This window comes from Gorilla gorilla, chromosome 10 (assembly GCF_029281585.2).
Source record: "Gorilla gorilla gorilla isolate KB3781 chromosome 10, NHGRI_mGorGor1-v2.1_pri, whole genome shotgun sequence".
NCBI classification, from domain to species: domain Eukaryota; kingdom Metazoa; phylum Chordata; class Mammalia; order Primates; family Hominidae; genus Gorilla; species Gorilla gorilla.
In genome coordinates, this window is record NC_073234.2 from 31221070 (window position 1) to 31240964 (window position 19895).

At 38.9% G+C, this 19895-nt stretch overlaps 1 long non-coding RNA gene across 1 annotated transcript; it reads right to left on the reverse strand.

Moving 5' to 3' along the window:
* Positions 1-6322: 6322 nt before the first annotated feature.
* LOC129525954 (uncharacterized) lies at positions 6323-12059 on the reverse strand. The gene is made up of 3 exons (XR_008670530.2): positions 11962-12059; positions 7150-7301; positions 6323-6409 (listed from the first exon to the last, which is right to left on the reverse strand). It is a non-coding gene; the product is annotated as an uncharacterized lncRNA (long non-coding RNA).
* Between the last annotated feature and the right edge of the window lie 7836 nt (positions 12060-19895).

Sequence of the window (19895 nt, forward strand, 5' to 3'; positions counted from 1 at the left end):
TGGACTCTCAATCCCCCTCATTCCTTGGCCTCCGAATCCCACATTTTCAGCATGACTTTTTGGTAGGTGCCAAATATAACTCATAGTTCTCTAACCCCTCTTGAATTTCTCTGGTTTCTAGGAGGGAGTTCTCCTACCAGTGGTCCAAAGCCTACTTCACTGCAAGCTGTGTAGTCACAGCCACATTGCCAGGGCAGTCAGCTTCTTCCAGTGGAGCAACGTGGAGGCCTCGAATGAATACAAGATGTGGCTCATTGTCCAAAAACAAGGGCAATTTCTTAAGAAACTGGGCATCTTTATGAGAAATTTTTAGATTTCCTCAATTTAGTTAACCCATAATAGTACTTAGTCAAATTCTTTGCTTGAAACTTTCTGTCCAAACCATCTATTCAGCCAATATTTGCAGGTCTGACTAGAGCATTATCTTCATGGGGGCTCTCTCCAACTTTGCCATTTTATTCTAAAACCAGAAGGACTTCTGTATGATCCATTTACACTGCTATACTCCATGATGCTAATAGCTGAGTGGTCATGACGAAGGTGAGCTCTTGGCTCAAGTCTGGGGTGATAAGTTTAATCCAATGTGAACCTGAGTACTTGGTCTGAAATGCCAGACACTGTGTCAGCACATATCCGTCCTTGAGAATCTAACACAGTACTATTTAAAAATTGTTTCATATAGCTAAGTATTTCACTTTTTCCTATTTGTTCTCTTTCTAGTCAGCTCTCTTCCAGGTTTTTTGTTTCTTTTGTTTCCCACACTTAAGTTCATTTCTACACACATATTGTACCAACTGTCAGTAGCATACAAATGCCTCCTTCTTTGGCTTGTCAGTGACATAAATTTTCTCTAATATAACCTGACAAGGGCGTTGTAGTAGAAATGTCATTTATTTCTCTCATTTAGTCATAGATTTTAAGTCTCTTTCAAAGACTCTGTATCTTTCTCATAGAAATTCCTTTGCCTATACAATATTTTTCTTTCCCACACAGAACATATATTTATATGTGACATAATGAAGCTGGCAAGGAAATGACTGTTTCAGCTTTTTAAAACCACAATAGTAGCTTGGAGCTAATATACAATGGGCTAGTTAGTTCCATCATACATACATACAGGTACATGTATTACACTACCATCTTTAAACCATGAATCATGTACATTCTCATTCATATACACAGCCATGCATATAAATTAACTGTTGCTGCACAGCCACAATCTCTCACATTTCCATTTTCTTCCAATCTTTCTCCGTCTCTTCTACTTCTTAACTATGTTCATCATAACCAGGACTATGACATACTGGGTAAACTGGCTATCATGCCCAATATATCTGGAAAAACATTTAGACACACTACTTTGCGGAATGAACACAGCTGGAATCCAGAGAACAGTGCAAATTTTTTTTTTAAATTTCTATATTACATCATCTTACTTGAGGCTATAGAATAAGCCTTACATGGTCACCTTCAAGTCTTCTCTCTTCTAAGAATCCTCAATTCTTTTATTTTCTATCTTTCAGCAGTTGGTGCTAAAAATGGTGGGTTTCCACCACCCCATAACATGCTAGCTCTCTCTTGGGAGAGCACAGGTGAATTGAGGGCTCTTTACAATTCTTCATGGACATAGGCTGGGGCAGCTCAGAATCTTCAGAGTCAAGCAACTGTAAGACAAACGAACCTTTTTCTTTCTAATATTGGTCACTACTCATAGCAAAATTTCAATGCATGATCATGCTTTAAAGAACTAGACCTGATGATAGCAAGAAATTCTTTTCCCTTACGCCTTAACTATTGCATTCACCCTCCTTTCCACTCCCTGCCCCACCCTCCTGGGACTATTGACTGGTGTAATAATCCCAGAAGATTGTCTCCCTCATAGAAAGACTAACGCATACTTAACTTCATAGAAAGACAAGTAAAGTGATGTCCTTGGAATTTCTGCTTGAATTTGGTGCCCTGGACCCTCTTATTGAGAGATGAGATTCCAGGGTGAGAGTAACAGGCCAACTAGCCAAGAAAGAAAGCATTTGTTTTTCTTTTAAACTATGAAAAGTCCCTGTTTGTGAGTGTATTTTAGAAAGAAGAAAGGAAGGATATCTCTGGAACTTTGTCCTGTTTTCTGCAACAAAATGTGAATGAATAGTTCAAAGAGTGAAAACTTTTAGTAATGGTTGATGATGTCTCTCAGGGATAAGCTGGATCCCCAATGTTTTGAAGATGCTTTGAGTCCAAAAATCGGAAAACTACTTTGTGTTTGTTTAATGTATCCCTGTTCTGATTTCAATTAAACTCCACATTTTGTTTTACAACAATAGATGAAGAAGACAGTCCTCTTCTGCCACACACATGTAACATCTAGCTGGACATAGCAGACACAGATGCCCAGAGTCTTGAAGCCTAGCTCAGGGTGACCCAGGTTGTATCATGGCCTGCAAAACTGTGACTGGCCTGAGTCTTCAGGTCTACATGGGGCACTTGCTTTATGCAATTGCTTTGGGCAAGAGTAACTGACTATCCAGAAAGGATGGTCAGGATTTAAGGAAATTGCCTGGGAATGTCTTGAGAAAGTCAGTCCAGCCTTTGTGACGGCAATATAGCTCCTGGGATGTAGGCAAAATCTGACTAATGCATGAGACTTAACAAGGAAGATGTAAATAACAATGGAAGATGGAGAAACAGTGAGTATAAAACTAAAATTGGGGAAAAGGCCAATGCAAGCTTCGAGGTCACGCTGACATAGTTGAGAAGGAGTAAAACAGCCCAGGATGAAATCCTTTAATCAGCAAGAATCCTTCTAATTTCAAAATGTAAGCTCTTTAAGTGCAAGAAACTATGGCTTTTGTTAGGAAAGGCAACGTGCTAACAGGCCCTAAGAGTCCCTGTCCAGTCTTGCTGGATATACCAAGAATGCAAGGCTCTCACTGGTCTTCACCTGGGCCTTTCTTCAGGATTATGTTTGTAGCAAGCAACAGCCTTGGAGGGATAAGGTAGTATCTTCTCCTAGACAAAGAACAGACTTGTTACCCTGCACTCAAAGTTCTCTAAGCACAGTGTTCCTCTCTCTAATGAGTGTATAGGCATCTGTACAGGCCCCCCTGTGTCATCCCCATGAAATTTGGGGGTCGTGGAAAATTGGTACAAGAAAATGTGAAGATCATGCTGCCTGTTACATCATAAGTAATAGAGTCCTTTATCTCCGATTCAAGAGTCTAATACCTTTTCCCAGTGTCCCTGATACAGTAACAGGCTAGCCTATTAACTTGAAAGTAGAGTAAAATCCCAGACTGTCTATAGTTCCTGACAGCTATATCCCCAGCACCTAGAAAAGTAAAATCACATAGCATCCTATTTATTGGTGGTTAAAAGTTTGTGCTAGGTGTTCACTTTTCAAATTTCATTAAATCAAATTAACGGGATTTCCATTAAGAAATGTTTCTAATAATTTCTGAATATTTGTCAACTCATGTATTAAACAGTTACCAAAAAATATTTGGGAAAGAGCATCAGCATTTTAGTTGCATTACACATAATGTTTTTAATTCATTTGTTTAATTCTAAAGATAGCCATTTTATGAAGATAATAAATACCAATAATAAGGAAATTTAAAAAAATCTTTCATTATTAATTTTTCAGTGTACCCAGACCAGAACCCAGATTGAGATAAGCAACTCAATTTTCCCCTTTGGTCTAAGGAAGACATTGATTCAAAGTCCTCTGAGTTCCATTAAGATTTCAGGGGTAATCCTCTCACTTGTGTCTATAATTGATTTATTAATAAAATAACCTCTGATTAGTTATACCTTTCAACAGAATGTTTTTCCACTTACACAATAAAAAATTAAACAGTTTAGACTTGAACTAATATTTGAACTAATAATTGTGTACCCATCTGTGTGCTATGCACTTTCATATAAACAGTGATACAAAATCTCTTGGCAACACATGGCCAGTGTTAAGTCTCTGTAACTGGCTCATTGTATTTTTTTTCAATATGTTGCAATCCTTTTTGCATGTGGGTTCCACACCTTTCTAAACACTTAGTAATTTACAGGAACAGCAACCTTTTTTTTTCCTGGTGAGAGGTTATGGAATTTGTTTTTACCGAAATGCAGAACTTCCTTTTCATTTCAAGTAATGTGACACTGTAAGCTGCTAGCACGGCCACAAGTAACACTGAAACAAAATTTCAGGCAAAATGGATCATCAATGTTTAATTCAAATCTTTAAGAACGGCGACTGCCTTGAAAGGATCTTCCTGAATAATCTCTTCTAGGTGTCTAAAACTATACTGTAGATGAAAAGTACTTTTTTTTTTCTTTTTTGAGATGGAATCTCACTCTGTTGCCGGGCTGGAGTGCAGTGGTGCGATCTCAGCTCACTGCAGCCTCTGCCTCCCGGGTTCAAGCGATTCTCCTGCCTCAGACTCCCAAGTAGCTAGGACTACAGGCACCCACCACCACGCCAAGCTAATTTTTGTATTTTTAGTAGAGATGGGTTTTCACTGTGTTGGCCAGGATGGTGTCAATCTCCTGACCTGGTGATCCGCCCACCTTGACCTCCCAAAGTGCTGGGATTACAGGCATGAGCCACCATGCCCGGCCCGAAAAGTACTTTTTTACCAAGAGAGAATAAAGTAAGACCCTGTAGATAACCTCCTCACACTGTTTTACCACCACTCTCTCAAAACAATTTATTCACAGAGAATTCTGGAGTTTTGGGATTTGGACATATTGCAGGGTTCCCCAAATCCCAGGCCACAGACCACTACCTGTCAGTAGTCTGTTAGTAACCGGGCCACACAGCAGGAGGTGAGCAGCAGGTGAAAGGGCATTACCACCTGAGCTCTGCCTCCTGTCAAATCAGCAATGGCATTAGATACTTATAGGGGTGCAAGCTCTATTGTGAACTGTGAGGGACCTAGGTTGTGCACTCCTTATGGGAATCTAACTAATGCTTGATGATCTGAGGTGGAACAGTTTCATCCCAAAACCATTCCCCCAACTCCATCCGTGGAAAAACTGTCTTCCATGAAACCGCTATCTGGTGCCAAAAAGGTTGGGGATCACTGCTTTACTGGCCATTAAAATCTCATCTTTATAAATGAATGTCAAAGAAATCATTAACATTATTCAGATCATTACAATGGGCTAAAAATATAGTTCCATTGGAAGAAAAAGAAACATGGAGTTGTAAGTTTTCTTTTTTTTTTTTTTTTTTTTTGAGACAGAGTCTCGCTCTGTCGCCCAGGCTGGAGTGCAGTGGCGCGATCTCGGCTCACTGCAAGCTCCGCCTCCTGGGTTCATGCCATTCTCCTGCCTCAGCCTCCCGAGTAGCTGGGACTACAGGCGCCCGCCACCACGCCCGGCTAATTTTTAGTATTTTTAGTAGAGACGGGGTTTCACCGTGTTAGCCAGGATGGTCTCGATCTCCTGACCTCGTGATCCACCCGCCTCGGCCTCCCAAAGTGCTGGGATTACAGGCGTGAGCCAACGCGCCCGGCCTGTAAGTTTTCCTACTAGGTGTTTCACATAATAACAATGCAAGTCTTCCTAAAATGTACATCTATTTCCTATGTCATCACATAGCCAGGATGACAAACATTATGCAGATTTGCCTCACTGAAGCTCTGAAACAGAATTTTTAAAGGTGAACAGTGATCCTATGACAGACAAATAAAGTTGTCTTTCTTTTGTCTTCATTTTTTTAACTATTGTATATCATTGCTAGTCATACCCAGTTTCTTGAGTATTCTTTCTTTTCTTTTTTGAGACGGAGTCTCACTGTCACCTAGGCTGGAGTGCAGTGGTGCAATACCGGCTCACTGCAACCTCCGCCCCCTGGGTTCAAGGGATTCTCCTGCCTCAGCCTCCTGAGTAGCTGTGACTACAGGTGCCTGCCACCACGCCCAGCTAACTTTTTTTTTGTATTTTTTAGTAGAGACAGGGTTTCACCATATTGGGCAGGCTGGTCGCAAACTCCTGACCTTGTGATCCACCCGCCTCGGCCTCCCAAAGTGCTGGGATTACAGCCATGAACCACTGTGCCCGGCCTTGAGGATTCTTTCTACACTGTCACCACAATTGGAAGACTGAAGATCCTCGATGGTACAGACTATTGCTTACTCTTCAAGTATATTTGTATAATTGTGCCTAGCTCGGTGCTTGGAACATTGTAATTATTAATAAATGTTGGTTGAATAAATAAATTTATATACCCCTATATTCAACCCTCAACGTATTACCTTTTTATCTCTATGGACACTTTTTTGGATTCCTCCTATATGTGAATTTCATCCAAATATGTATGTCATCCTTCTATTCCCTCTCCTTCTTGGGCCTTTCAGCTCCAACTGATTGCTGGATATTTCTCTCTGGATGCTCTGTGTATTAATCCGTTCTCACATTGCTGTGAAGAAATAACTGGGACTGGGTAATTTATAAAAAAAATAGGTTTAATTGGCTCATGGTTGTGCAGAATGTGTAGGAAGCATGATGCTGGCATCTGCTCAGCTTCTGGGGAGGCCTCAGGAAACTTACAATCATGACAGAAGAGGGAGCAGGCACATCACATGGCCAGGGCAGGAGCCAGGTTAAGGGAGGTGCCACACACTTTTAAATGACCAGATTTTGCAAGAACTCGCTCACTATTGAGAGGAAAGTAGCAAGGGGATGGTACTAAATCATTTATGAAAATTCAATCCCCATGATCCAATCACCTCCCACCAGGCCCCACCTCCATAAGATCTGTGGGGGGACACATATCCAAACTTTATCACTGTGCAAGTCCATAATTTCAAAGTGTAAATGCACTGCACTAGGCAACGCAGGTGATGTGAACAAGGGTGAATCACAGGCTTTGGCCTCCAGAAGTTTACAAACTAGTAAGAGAAATGAGCACTTTCAAAGTCCAACATAAGCATTATGAAAGAAGTACAAACTGAGGACTGCAATGTCTGGGACTCTCTCACAGGCACTAACTCTTTTAGCAGGAAAGTTTCATCTAGAGCTGGACATGCACTTCAACATTCAAAATTCTCCAGCATGCTTTGCTCCTGGTTTATACCCGGATCATCCTTGGGTTCTTCCCGACTGGTCTCAGTGCCCTAATTATATCCAAAATTGTGGTCACAATTCTTGGATCCTGACCTGCTTTCCCATTTGCTCCACAGTTGTGGCTTTCACATACTGGAAGAGGTCCATGAATCTTTCCAACTTCTTAGACTCCTACTCACTGCTCAGAGACTTTGGCATCCTGGCTGTCTTTTATGCTCCCATCCTGCCTCAAGTTGCTTCTAAGTCTGTGCATGTTAAAAGGAAATAAAAAATCATATTTCAGGAAATACTTTAAGAAACAGTTAGCATTTGATTTAAATATGCTGCCAGCAGTCATGCAAGTAACATTGGAAGAAAACAAAATTAAAGCAGAGGAACTAATATGAGCAAAGACAGCAGAGAAAACCTCAGGACATATGCCCCTAAAGGTGGATAGAGTAGTCTGGTGTGCTTGGGCTTTTTTGGCTCCCTCAAGCTTTACCCACATCATCCTCACATTCAAGGACTAAACCTGTTCTTACGGAAAAGGAATAATATTGTGCCAGAAAAAGGAATGGAAGTGGGAGAAGAAAATGAATGCACAGTAAAATAAAGCAGGAAAGAGCTTGAGAGGGTGACAGAATTGCACAAAGGCAATGTGGGCATGTTGGTGATGATCTATACCATGACTCCCTGTTCATCAGCCTGAGGCTAGGGGTTATGAGAAACAGAGGAGCAGGACAGTAGATGCTCTACAGAGTTTCCAGATGAGTACCCACCAGATGAAAGCTATTCTCCTAGCCACTCTGAGTTCTTTTCTCCTCCCAGGCATATCACAGGGATTTAGGAACTCCCCATGTTTGTTCATGGACACTGCAGCAGTCTCTGCTGCAAGCCTATGGACTGAAGCAATGCTGTTCCTTACGACAAATGCCTCATCTCCTCACTGCCATGGCATTGCCCTGAAGCTGTTGCTGCTGCCAACTTTGCCTCTTCTCCCAATCTCTCTTCCTACTGAGGCTGCTGCTGTCACCCCAACTACATACACGATGTTGTGCTCTGAGACGTGTGATGTATGGTCTTTTGCTACAGACTGAGTGTGTGTTATGGAGATGAGCAGAGAGGGCAAAAGAACATTAAAGAATTGAAGAAGCAAAAATGAAATGGTTCTTGGATAAGGCAGAATTTGCCCTGAGCTTTGAAAAATGGTGGTGGTAGGAGTAGACAGATTTTGAAACACAGAGAAAGTAAAGGAGAATTTCCTGCGACTGAATAAAACTGTCAACTATGGAGTTAACAAAGCGTGTCTGGGAGTCAGTAGAACCCATTTAGCAGGTGATGAGAATTCACATAAGGGACTAATGACATCATGTTTTGTCTTGGAGCTAAGTTTTTTTTTTTTTAGTTTTATGGCAGAAAGAGAGAATTAACATAAACAATAGCCTTTTAATGAAGCTGGGATGCTTTCTCTTTTCTTCCCTGTTAAAGGGAGTTGTGAATTGTCTTCAACATGAATTGAGAAATTTCTTCTTCACACAGAGAAAGACAGTTTTAGCTAGAGTAGGCAGAGTGAAGACATGTATCACAGTTGTTCAAGATCCTCCAGGCAGAGCTAATGCATTTGCGTTGGGAGCCAGCAGGGTGTTCTTTAGTAGGGACAGAACCAGTCCATAAAGAGCCTTTATGTGAATGAGAAAAAAGATACTCCTTTATTCAAACAGATACAGGCTCAAGCAGGCATATAGATTGGCAAGACAAGTGTGAGCTGAATTTAAACCTACTTGCCACTAGTCATGTGCCCTTGAGTAATGTGTAAACTTCACGAAAAAAATCAGGAAGCCCTCGGGTTTAAGACATCTAGCCATACTTAAAGTGAATATGAGAGGCCCCATCCCACTCTCCCAGCTGACATGAGAACAGATAGAGGTTTCAAATGGGCTATTTTCTGGTGCAATGAGATATAAGCCTAGATTTCCTATCCCTATGTCTATTTTTCCTCTGTTACTTTGAGATTACATTACTTGTAGCCTTGAGAGTTTAAAAGAGAAGATCAAACCCATTTATTTAATGTCACAATCAATATTGAGCCCAGGGCATCTACAGAATAGATTCTCTGTAGGCAGTGTTCACTATGGCTTTGAGGAGTTCAGGGAGAATTTATGAGCACAATTCTTTTTTCAGTTAGAAAGAAAGCACATTCAAGATGTACTAAAATAGTTGAATAGAACTGTAGTGCCTTACTGTATGTACATAAGATGAGCTTGTATTTACTAGCCAAAGAATTTATAGCTGAGAGAAGTAGATTTCAGCTTATGAGAATTTCTATCTTTCAACTCAGTCCAATAGTTCATTGTAGAAAACTGGTTTGTAAGAGAGTCTGAGAAATGATAAGGTCATAAATGATTGAATTATGACATTCAATTACTAGCGTTCTTAACTGATAATATTGCCTGGTATGATGTAATGCAATTTGTAAACAGCCAGTTAAGATACATTGTCCCATTACATATAGTGAAATATAACTTTGAAGATATGTTATTACAATAGAATGTAGTTATGTATAAACCATGCTTTCTACTCGTAGACTTATTGTGGGACTCAAAAGAAAGTGTAGACCAAAAAGTACTTTTTCAGCATACATAATAGCAAGATAAGATGAAGCATTTTATACTTTTTGATATGTTGTAATTAGATGGGAAATCAATATCCTCTTTTGTTGTCTCTAATACTCATTTGCAGTTACATGTAAGGCTAGCTGCAATTTTTGGAGATCAAACAGTTTTTAAAATTCTTGGTAGGTTTTTTTTTTTTTTAAACAAACTAGAAAACTGGATCCTATGTTAACACCTTGCACTGTGACATTGATCACACTTCAGATGTTGGCATTTTGTTTTCCTTGTTTCATGTGGATATTTTAATCCCCATTATCCTAAAATCTACTGGACAAAATGAGAGCAGTGGTAACCTCATAATGATTAAGTCAAGTAAATGCCTTACAACTCTCTCCCTAACACAAATCATTCATTTGCCCTCCTCACTGTCTTGTGAAAGGTTGGGATAGTCCTAAAAACAAATTTGTGTTAAAAATATTTCCCATTTTTGAATGTTTCTTTCTTTTTTTCTTTTTTTTCTGACAGAGTCTGTCACCCATGCTGGAGTGCAATGGTGTGATCTTGGCTCACGGAAACCTCTGCCTCCTGGGCTCAAGTGATCCTCCCACCTCAGTAGTTGGGACTACAGGTGTGCGCTATCATGCCTGGCTAATTTTTGTATATTTTGTAAAGACAGGATTTTGCCGTATTTCCCAGGCTGGTCTCAAACTCCTGGACTCAAGTGATCCTCCTGCCTCAACCTCCCAAAGTGCTGGGATTACAGGCATGCGCACCACACCCAGCCTCTTTCATTTTTTCCTACATCTCTGAATCCTACCTAATCCAAACTTATCTGAAGCCTCTCTAGCAAGCTTTCCCCAACCTGTCCTCCCTCTTTGGAGTTCCCAGTTCCCATGTCACTTATATCCTTATAGTCATTTAATTTTGATGCAATGCTATGCCATCTTAGATTATGTCTGTTAATATGTATGAGCCTTGTTTCCCTAGCAACACTGTAAGCCCCAGCATAGGAAATGAAGCTTATCTCCTTTTTGTTTCTGTATAGAGCTTGGTGTAGAGCTGAGCACAAAATTGGTGCTACTCAATTCAGTAAATTTAAGTCAGCTTCCCTCCAACCTACAGGTTGTGTAAGTTCCCAAGATGTTGCTCTTCTCTCACCACTACAAACTATATATAGATATCAATATACACACGTACATATATACATATATGTATTATATTACATTAATATAATATATACACATAACACATACACACATATATAATGTGTATATATGTATAACAATATATACACATACATGTATACACATATATGTATATATTACATTAATATATAACATATAACCATATATATTATATAATATTATATAAAATACATAGTAACCAATATTCACAAGATTTCATTACCCCTTAACTCTACTTCAGTTAAAGAATAAGACACATATAATTAAAATACATTAAAGGAAATTTATATTAAATTACACTTCCTTCAAGAGAATTATTGATAGTCTGGAATTTAAAAATGTTTGAGAAAATACAATCAGTATCATAACACGTGAACATGGAATAAATATGGACTACTTCACCAAATCCATGAAAAGAAGTAAGGAAGAGCTCCTAAAGTTGAAAAGGCTGGAGAGGATTACACTAAAATCCTCACATCAAGAAAAAGACACAACATGGATGAGCCAAAGGGACATTGTGCTGGATGAAATAAGCCACTCACAGAAGGCCAAATACTACATGATTCCACTTAGATGAGGTGTCTAAAGTAATCAAACTCATAGAAACAGAGAATAGAATGGTGGCTGCCAGGGGCTGTGGTGAGATGGAAATGGGGAGTTGTTGCTCAGTGGGTATAAAGTTTCAGTTGTGGAAGATGAATACGTTCTAGAGATCTCCTGTACAACAAAGTGCCTGATGTTGATGACATGGTGTTGTGCACTTAAAAATTTGTTAAGGGGTCGATCCCATGTTAAATGTTTTAACACACACACACACACACACACACACACACACAGATGCAAAGAAACTTTTGGAGGTCATTGGGATGGTTTTTTACTTTTATTGTGGTGATGGTATCAAGAGTATATGTGTATGTCCAAACTCATCAAATAGAGTACATTAATCATGTGCAAGGTTTTTAACATATCAATTATTTCTTAATAAAGCTGTTATATATAAAAAAGAAAAATACATAAATACACAGGTTTAAGAATAGATTTAGATAAATTCATGAATGACAGATGCAATACAGATCGTCAACAGGGAAATAAATAATAAAAATAACATCTAATGCTTTGTGAGAACTTACTGTATATCAGCCTCCATTTCAAATGATGTCTCCTTAATCCTCATGTTGACCCTTCAGTGGGGTACTATTATCTTCATTTTATAGAAGAGGAAACTGAGGCACAGAGAAGTAATATTGCATTGTCAATAATCCATAACAGAGTTGGAATTCAACCTCAAGCAGTATGATATCAGATCTGGCATTTGAAGATGGTATACCCTTTCAACCATTTGGGTTGACATCTTGGTGGCAACTATTGCACACTCAGTATACCCAACACTGCCCCCCAGGCAAATGCCCTCTTCACTGAACTCTAAAAAAAAAAAACTCCTGAAAATCACTTTGATATAAACTTCTTTTCCAGTTGTTCTAAGCATAGACTTTTTGTAGCAGACACATCATAAGTTGACCCTTAGTGAGTCACACTCTGGTATGATATCTGTCCCTTGAATGTGGAATATTATAATTTGCTCCAAGCCAACAGAGTACCACAAAGGTGAGAGGATGTCACCGTTGTGATTAGGTTACATCATATAAGATCCAGTCTTAGTAGACTGGAGAAAGAGCCTCTCTTGCTGGTCTTCAAGAAGCAAACAACTAGCCAGGCACAGTAGCATGTGCCTATAGTCCCATAATCCCAGCTACTCAGGAGGCCAAGGCAAGAGAATTGCCTGAGCCCAGAAATTGGAAACCAGCCTAGAAAATGTATTGAGATGCTATCTCTTAAAAAAAAAAAAATGGAACAAACAACTATGTTGTGAACTGCCTATGGAGCGTGTTACATGGGAGAGAATGAGCAGCGGGCAACCTCTAGGACTGGAAAGTGGCTTCTAGCCAACAGCCAAGAGATAGCCAAGGTCCTCAGTCAAATAACACAAGAAAATGACCTGAATGAGCTTGGAAGCAGATTCTCCCCCAGTGAAGTCTCCATTTGAGAACACAGCCTCACCAACACTTTGATTGCAGACTTGTGAGACTGTGATAGGCAAAATTCTAAGATAGTTCCCAAGATTCCCCACCCCAGCATACACACCTCTTCTCCCAGTTATTCCATCAAACACTAATTTAGGTGCTAAATTAGTTCCTGTGAAGGAACTTCGTAGATGCAATTAAATTCTCAAATGAGTTGAGCTTAAAATAGAGAGACTGTCCTATGCTGGCCTAATCTAATCAGGTGAGCCTTTGAAAGGGACTGGGACCTTCCTGGAGAGATTTGATGTGTGAGGAGTATTCAATACATAAGGAGATTCTCCATCGCTCGCTTTAAGATTGAGGGGGTCTTGTGGCAAAGAATGCACAAAGCCTTTGTGAGCTGAGAACTCCCCCTTGCTAACAGCCAGCAAAGAAACTCAGGCCTCATCTCTATAACCATAGGAAGTAGATTTTGCTTGGAAAAGGACTCTTAGGTCCATAAGATACCTTGATTTTGGCTATGTGAGACCCTGAACAGAGAATCCAGTCACACTGTGCCCAGAATTTTGACCTATAGAATAGTGCACTAATAAGTGGATGGTGTTCTCTAAGTTGCTAAATTCATAATAATTTGCTTAATTTGTTACACAGCAATAGAAAACATATATACTTCTCATTTGTGATGTAAGTTGAGTCCATTTCAATTAAATCATGAAAATATTCAGTACAACGCCTGGAATATAGAAGATACTAAATATTTGTAGGACTTTTTTTCCCGCAGGACTTCTGAAATACAGAATTTCTTTTTCCATCATTGTCAAAGTGATCTGATAACATTTGCAAGAAAAAGTGTGCACCATCCAGAACAAGTTAAACAAAAAATACTACGCAGTAATCTATTGAAATACAGCACTGTCAAACCATCCCTTGGACATCTGTGATAATCCAGGGATCAAAACAAAGAAAGTCACTAAACCTTATCTGCATGTCTTAGAATTGGAATAAAAAGAGTTCAAGTTTTTATCCTGGTTCTTAAAAGGCAGAAATGTAATATTTAATCTTTTAAATTAGTTGGCAATATTGCTATTTCTCCAACTTCCCAGTCTTTTACTCACTAAAGGCCAAGGATACTGAGATCATGGGAAAGGGTTCAACAAATTGTCTCATGACTGACTCATAGACTTGGCAGCTGTAAATCTGTTTGTCATGTATACAAGATGATCTCTGTGTTGAGGATTCAAATGTTTAAATTCTGGCCTATGTATCATAGATAATTCGAGCACTGGTCGCAAGGTTTTGGGATACATTTCAATGTAAGCGTGTGCTGTCTGAAATTTAGAAATTCTCCTGTAGCTTAAAGCTTCTCACTTTCTGCTTTAAGAGAAGTTTTGAGCTGGGCACAGTGGCCTACAACTGTAATCCCAGCACTTTGGGAGGCCAAGGTGGGAGGATGTCTTGAGGCCAGGAGTTCAAGACTAGCCTGGGCAACAGAGCAAGACTCCACATCTACAAAAAAAATTTTTTTTTAATTAGGTAAGTGTGGTGGTTCAGGCCTGTAGTCCCAGCTACTCAGGAGACTGAGGTGGGAGGACTGCTTGAGCCCAGGAATTTAGGCTACAGTGAGCTAAGAAGGTACTACTGCATTCCTGCCTGGGTGACAAAGTGAGACCCTGTCTGTTAAAAAACAAAACAAAAAACAAAGTTATGCATCAAACTGCTACTAGTTGAGATCTGTTTGTACGATGCCGGAGATGGTTTTATATCATTTGTAAAAATAAATAGTCCCACTCACAGACACCATTTTAGTTCCTTGGCTTTTAAAATTTATAAGTGATCTTGACCATTTCAAGATCCCAAGTATTATGAATGAAACAGATGCATATAAACTTACTCTTTGATAATGAAGAAAGATTCAGTGTACTACGGGCTGATTTCAGCAGGGTTACGACCGACTTTTGGGCATTACAGAAAAGTGCCTTGTAAAGGAAATGTTTCTTTTTCATTAGAAATGCATTTGCATAATGAAAAAAGGTACTTTTTCAAGTTTGTGATAGTAAGACACAGGGTAGGATAGGATGTCTTAGAATTTTTACTCATGAAAAAATTTTACTTATGGCCCCACGGAGATAAATGTATCCCTTACAAGATAATTTTTTTAAGACAGTGAGCTGTTTAATGTTGGTTGTGAGCTTATCATAACTGAGATTTAAATTTTTTAGCAAGTATGTTTGCTTTTGAATGGAGGAACAGTTCAATATTCAGTCAAGCAAGAATGTGTTGTACTAAAAAAAAAAAAAAAAAAAAAAAACTTTTAGGCCTGGCACGGCGGCTCACTCCTGTAATCCCAGCACTTTGGAAGGCAGGCGGGTGGATCACCTGAGGTTAGGAGTTTGAGACCAGCCTGGCCAACATGGTGAAACCCCATCTCTACTAAAAATACAAAAAATTATCCAGGCACGGTGGCGGGTGCCTGTAGTCCCAGCTATTCGGGAGGCTGAGGTAGGAGAATCTCTTGAACCTGGGAGCCAGAGGTTGCAGTGAGCCAAGATCGCACCACTGCACTCCAGCCTGGGTGACAGAGCGAGACTCCATCTCAAAAAGCGAACAAACAAACAAATAATAATAAAAAAAAACCTACAGACCACAAAGCTGATCCAATGTGGTGTTGAAGTTATTCCTCAAACATTCCATATTTAAACTTATGACTGATAAACATAGCTAAATGCAACAAAGGCATTGCTGTAACATCATATACAAGCTAATGTATTTATTTATATCTTTATGGTCTTGTGTCAGGTACTAATATTCAACAAATACTTGCTTCATGCATAAATATGACATTAAAATTTGTTTGCCTTTGCTTTATACTTCTGGTTCTTAATGAAATATTTTTTTTCTGTATGTACTTCGGCTATCTGTACAATAATTCAGCCACATTTAGTTCGTATTGTGGCTTGGTATTTAAACTACTCACTGAAATACTGTAGTGGCATTTGCTTTACTGTACTATACGATCTCCAATTACTGGTGAATTTGCTGGGTAGCTTCCTGCTATATATCAGTGTTCAGTGACGACAAAACATTTCTTTTGAAATTTGTAATTTCCATTTTTCAGGGTTAAAGGTTAAAAGGTTTGCATATTCAGAACATATGCCTTCCTGCTACATTACAGTATTCAGTATTTACATGGGCCAAATACTACATTTTTCCTCACACTACCAATTTCAATACATGTTTGATAATATGCACTCTTCCCCATTCTCATACACGAATTTCATTATAAACTGGAGGTATAACTTATATACCAGCAAATGTCAGCTAATAGGGTATTTCTGGTTAGGGGTTTGGTGAAAGATCTCAAAGTAACGTTTGAGCTGGACTGTGGTTGATGGTCTGGAAGTAACAGAGATAGAACTAACTGAGAAAATAAAAGCAGGTCTCTGAGGAAATCTCTCAAAGGTAGGAAAGTTCAGAGCATAATTGTGTTCCTGCTGTAACTCAGAAGACTAAAATCAGTGTGTGTAAAAGGAATTTTAGGAGGTAAAATTAAAAAGCTTGACTGGAGCCAGGTCATGGAGGCCCTTGAATGACAAGCTATGGATACAGAAGTGTATTTTGTAAGAAATTGGGAGCCATCGAAGGTTTCTTTGATTTTTTTGTAGAACAGAAATAATACAATCACACTGCCCTTCAAAAGGATTAATCTGGCAACAGTACTTTAAGTGAATTAGAGAGGAGAGAGCTGGCAGGTGGGGACACCTGTAGAGAGGCCAATAGTGCAGCCAATGTGCCATAAAGGCAGTGAGAGTCTAAACTAGAGCAGGTGCATTGAAAACCCATAGAAGGGGCAGAAGGAAAAGACGGGGTAGAGATTGAATCAAAAGAATCCGCTAGTTATTTGGATCTGGGAAAAAAAATGGAGAGAAGAGGTAAAAAATTCCCTTGGTATTTGAGATAATGGTGGTATGAGTTAGGACTGAACTACTATGCTCATTTTGGAATGCACAGAATTACTGAACTTGAGGGGTCAAAAGATCACCCAGATTGAGCTCTCCAGTAGGTGGTTGAACCAGCTTAGAAGCAGAAATCAGAAAGGAGGCCAAGTTTTGAGATGCTGACTTGGTGGTTGTGGAAGCCATGAGGAAGCCCAACACAACCGTAACACTGGGAAAGTACGTTAACTGAGGGCCCAGGGATTGAACTTCAAACCCACCTTACCATTTGACCTGAGAATGTGCACCCCACAGGCAGCTTCTTGCTGATGACTAGTTTTTGTGGAAATAGTAAGGCAGATCAGTTCCTAAGAAGACAAATAATTCCTTTGTTAGCCAACTTTAGCTCCAGAACTCAACAATGGCTTTGCTGAACCTCCTGGTGACTGTGCTGCAGTGTAGACAGCTGCCACTCAATCTTCCACTATCCAATCTTTTCTTCTCTCCTTTGCCTAGGATCAGACTTGCATCCTGGTCTAATCTGTCTCCCAGCCTTCTCTGGCTCCCTCCCTGTTTTTTATTAACACAGCCATTTCACTTTACACCAGCATTAAAATACTTGACCGTTTAATGCTGTCTTGACATCTGCTTATGAGAGCACCCAGATTAACATTAGTTATTTGAAGAGAAGTGATCTATATTTCATATGCCATTTTGTGCAATTAGAATTAATGTTCAATATAAAGTTTAAATCATTAAAGCAATTTTAAATTATTAAATTTAATCATAAAGTATAAAATTATGTAACATAGGTTATACCTTTAAGTGAGGATGTTCTGCACTTATTTTATTATTATTTTTTTTTAGATGCAGTCTTGCTCTGTTGCCCAGGCTGGAGTGCAGTGGCACAATCTCGGCTCATGCAACCTCCACCTCCCGGGTTCAAGTGATTTTCTTGCCTTAGCCTCCTGAGTAGCTGGGACTATAGGCGCACACCACCATGCCCGGCTAATTTTTGTATTTTTAGTAGAGACGGGGTTTCACTATGTTGGCCAGGCCGGTCTCGAACTCCTGACCTTGTGATCTGCCCACCTTGGCCTCCCAAAGTGCTGGGATTACAGGCGTAAGCTACCATGCCTGACCTGTACTTTATTTTATATTTTAGAAGATTATTTTAGATGGAAAAGGTAAAAATAACTATAAGAAATTCTAGTGGGCGGTTATATTTAACCTGCAGTAAATATCCCAGAGTTATGAAACACAGAGTTGGAGTCACAGATAAGAGTGACCTTTGAGGCAATGGAAAACCCTAGGTAACAAAATGTACCTTTCATTTTCCACCTACTCAGAAAGATGTGGTCCCATTTACGTTGTTCTTCAGCACCCTTCAGCTAGTTCTTAAAATCTTTGTGCCACATAATTGCTTGTAATACTAAAAATACATTCTGATAATATATGAATTTCATAAATAAGATAAATATGTAAAACAACAGCAAAACCTACAATTCAGCTGACTACCCACTGTAGCATAGTACAGTAAGTTTTGCAAACACTGAAGGTTTTTTGTTGGTAGGCAGCAAATAATCTAAGGTTTCTCTTACACCCTTGTTTCAAAAGAAAATTTATGCTCTCTAAAAATGTATGACTTCAAATCAATCAAAACAAAATGGCTTAATCAATACAATAATTAGGCTATCATCTGAATCATTCAAGCAATTATAGCTTTCAGGTATATTGATGTGAGTATTCTAAAAGCCAATGTCAGACGAGAATTGACACTTTGGTTGCTGGAGCTATGATAGGGTATCTCAGATGTTAGAATTTAACTGGAAGGAAAATATTGTATGGATAAGCCTTTAACAACTTTTGTTTTTTCACATTCTCACATTCTTAGGAGTTGTTTATTTTCTCTTTGGCATCAGGCTTTGGTTTGGAAATCTAGTATGTTGTTAATTCTGCCTCCATTGGATGCCTTTAGACTCAGGAGACTAACAAACTATGTTAGCAGGAACATCTGTTGATATCTTGAAAGTTAGCCAATGATTTGGAGTTTCTTTGGCCAGACAAGTCATGGGATCAGAGCCCAGTTCTGAGCTAAACTTAAGGCCAACAAGATTAGTTCTGACATCTAGAAAAAAGAATTGAACACATGGGAAAATTTAAGACTTAGAAAAATTAATATTCTCTGATTTTTTTCACAGTTAAAGTGAATGGAAAAATAGGAGTAAGGCTAGATAGAAAGGTTGTAAAACTTATATATGCACAATTAAAATAAAGGGTTGAATTATTATGTGGAAAGTTTGGATCATATAAAGCTATGCTATATAAAAAAGAACAACTCTTTGGCCTGGTACTACTCAAGCTTGATGGTTCACTAGCTATAGAATTACAAAATTCTAGTAATATCAGATAAACATATTTGTTATTGAAATGCTAAAATTAACTGTTTCTAGAAAAATGCATTTCTCACTAACTCAGACTACTTTTGGATATCATTGATTATCTCTTTGTAATATTTCAGGTTTTAATTCTTTCAAGGCTTTCCTTACTCTTTGAGCTACTTGAACAGAAATCTACCATGTCTTCAAAGATCTTTCATAGGTAATCTTCCACAGGCTTTTCAATTCTCTGCAAATCTTTATTCTTTGTGCTACTATATTGATCCTTGGTGGTAACTATAGTACCTATGGCTTCATTGCTATCTATCTACGTGGATTTCTTGCACACATAGATCCTTCTGTTCCTATCCTGTTCTCTGCTATGCTGACTCCTACATCTTTAGCCCCACCTCCAACCATCTTACTTAGTTCTTAATTGTCTTTGAGCTATAATATATTCCTAAGTCTAATTATATTCTCCTCCATATCACTGCTGTGCCACGATGCATAAAATATTTCTCAACTATACTTGTAGACTTTGAAATGGCAGGTATATATACTACTTTTTAAAATATCCCTCACATATAAAATCAATTTGATTTTACCTTCATTCTACTAACATACAGTATTATCTATACAACATCCCAATTTTCAATTATCACTTCTTATAAAAATAAAATATGCTCAGCTCTGACAGATGCCTCATCCTTAAAATACTCTCTTCCTCATAACA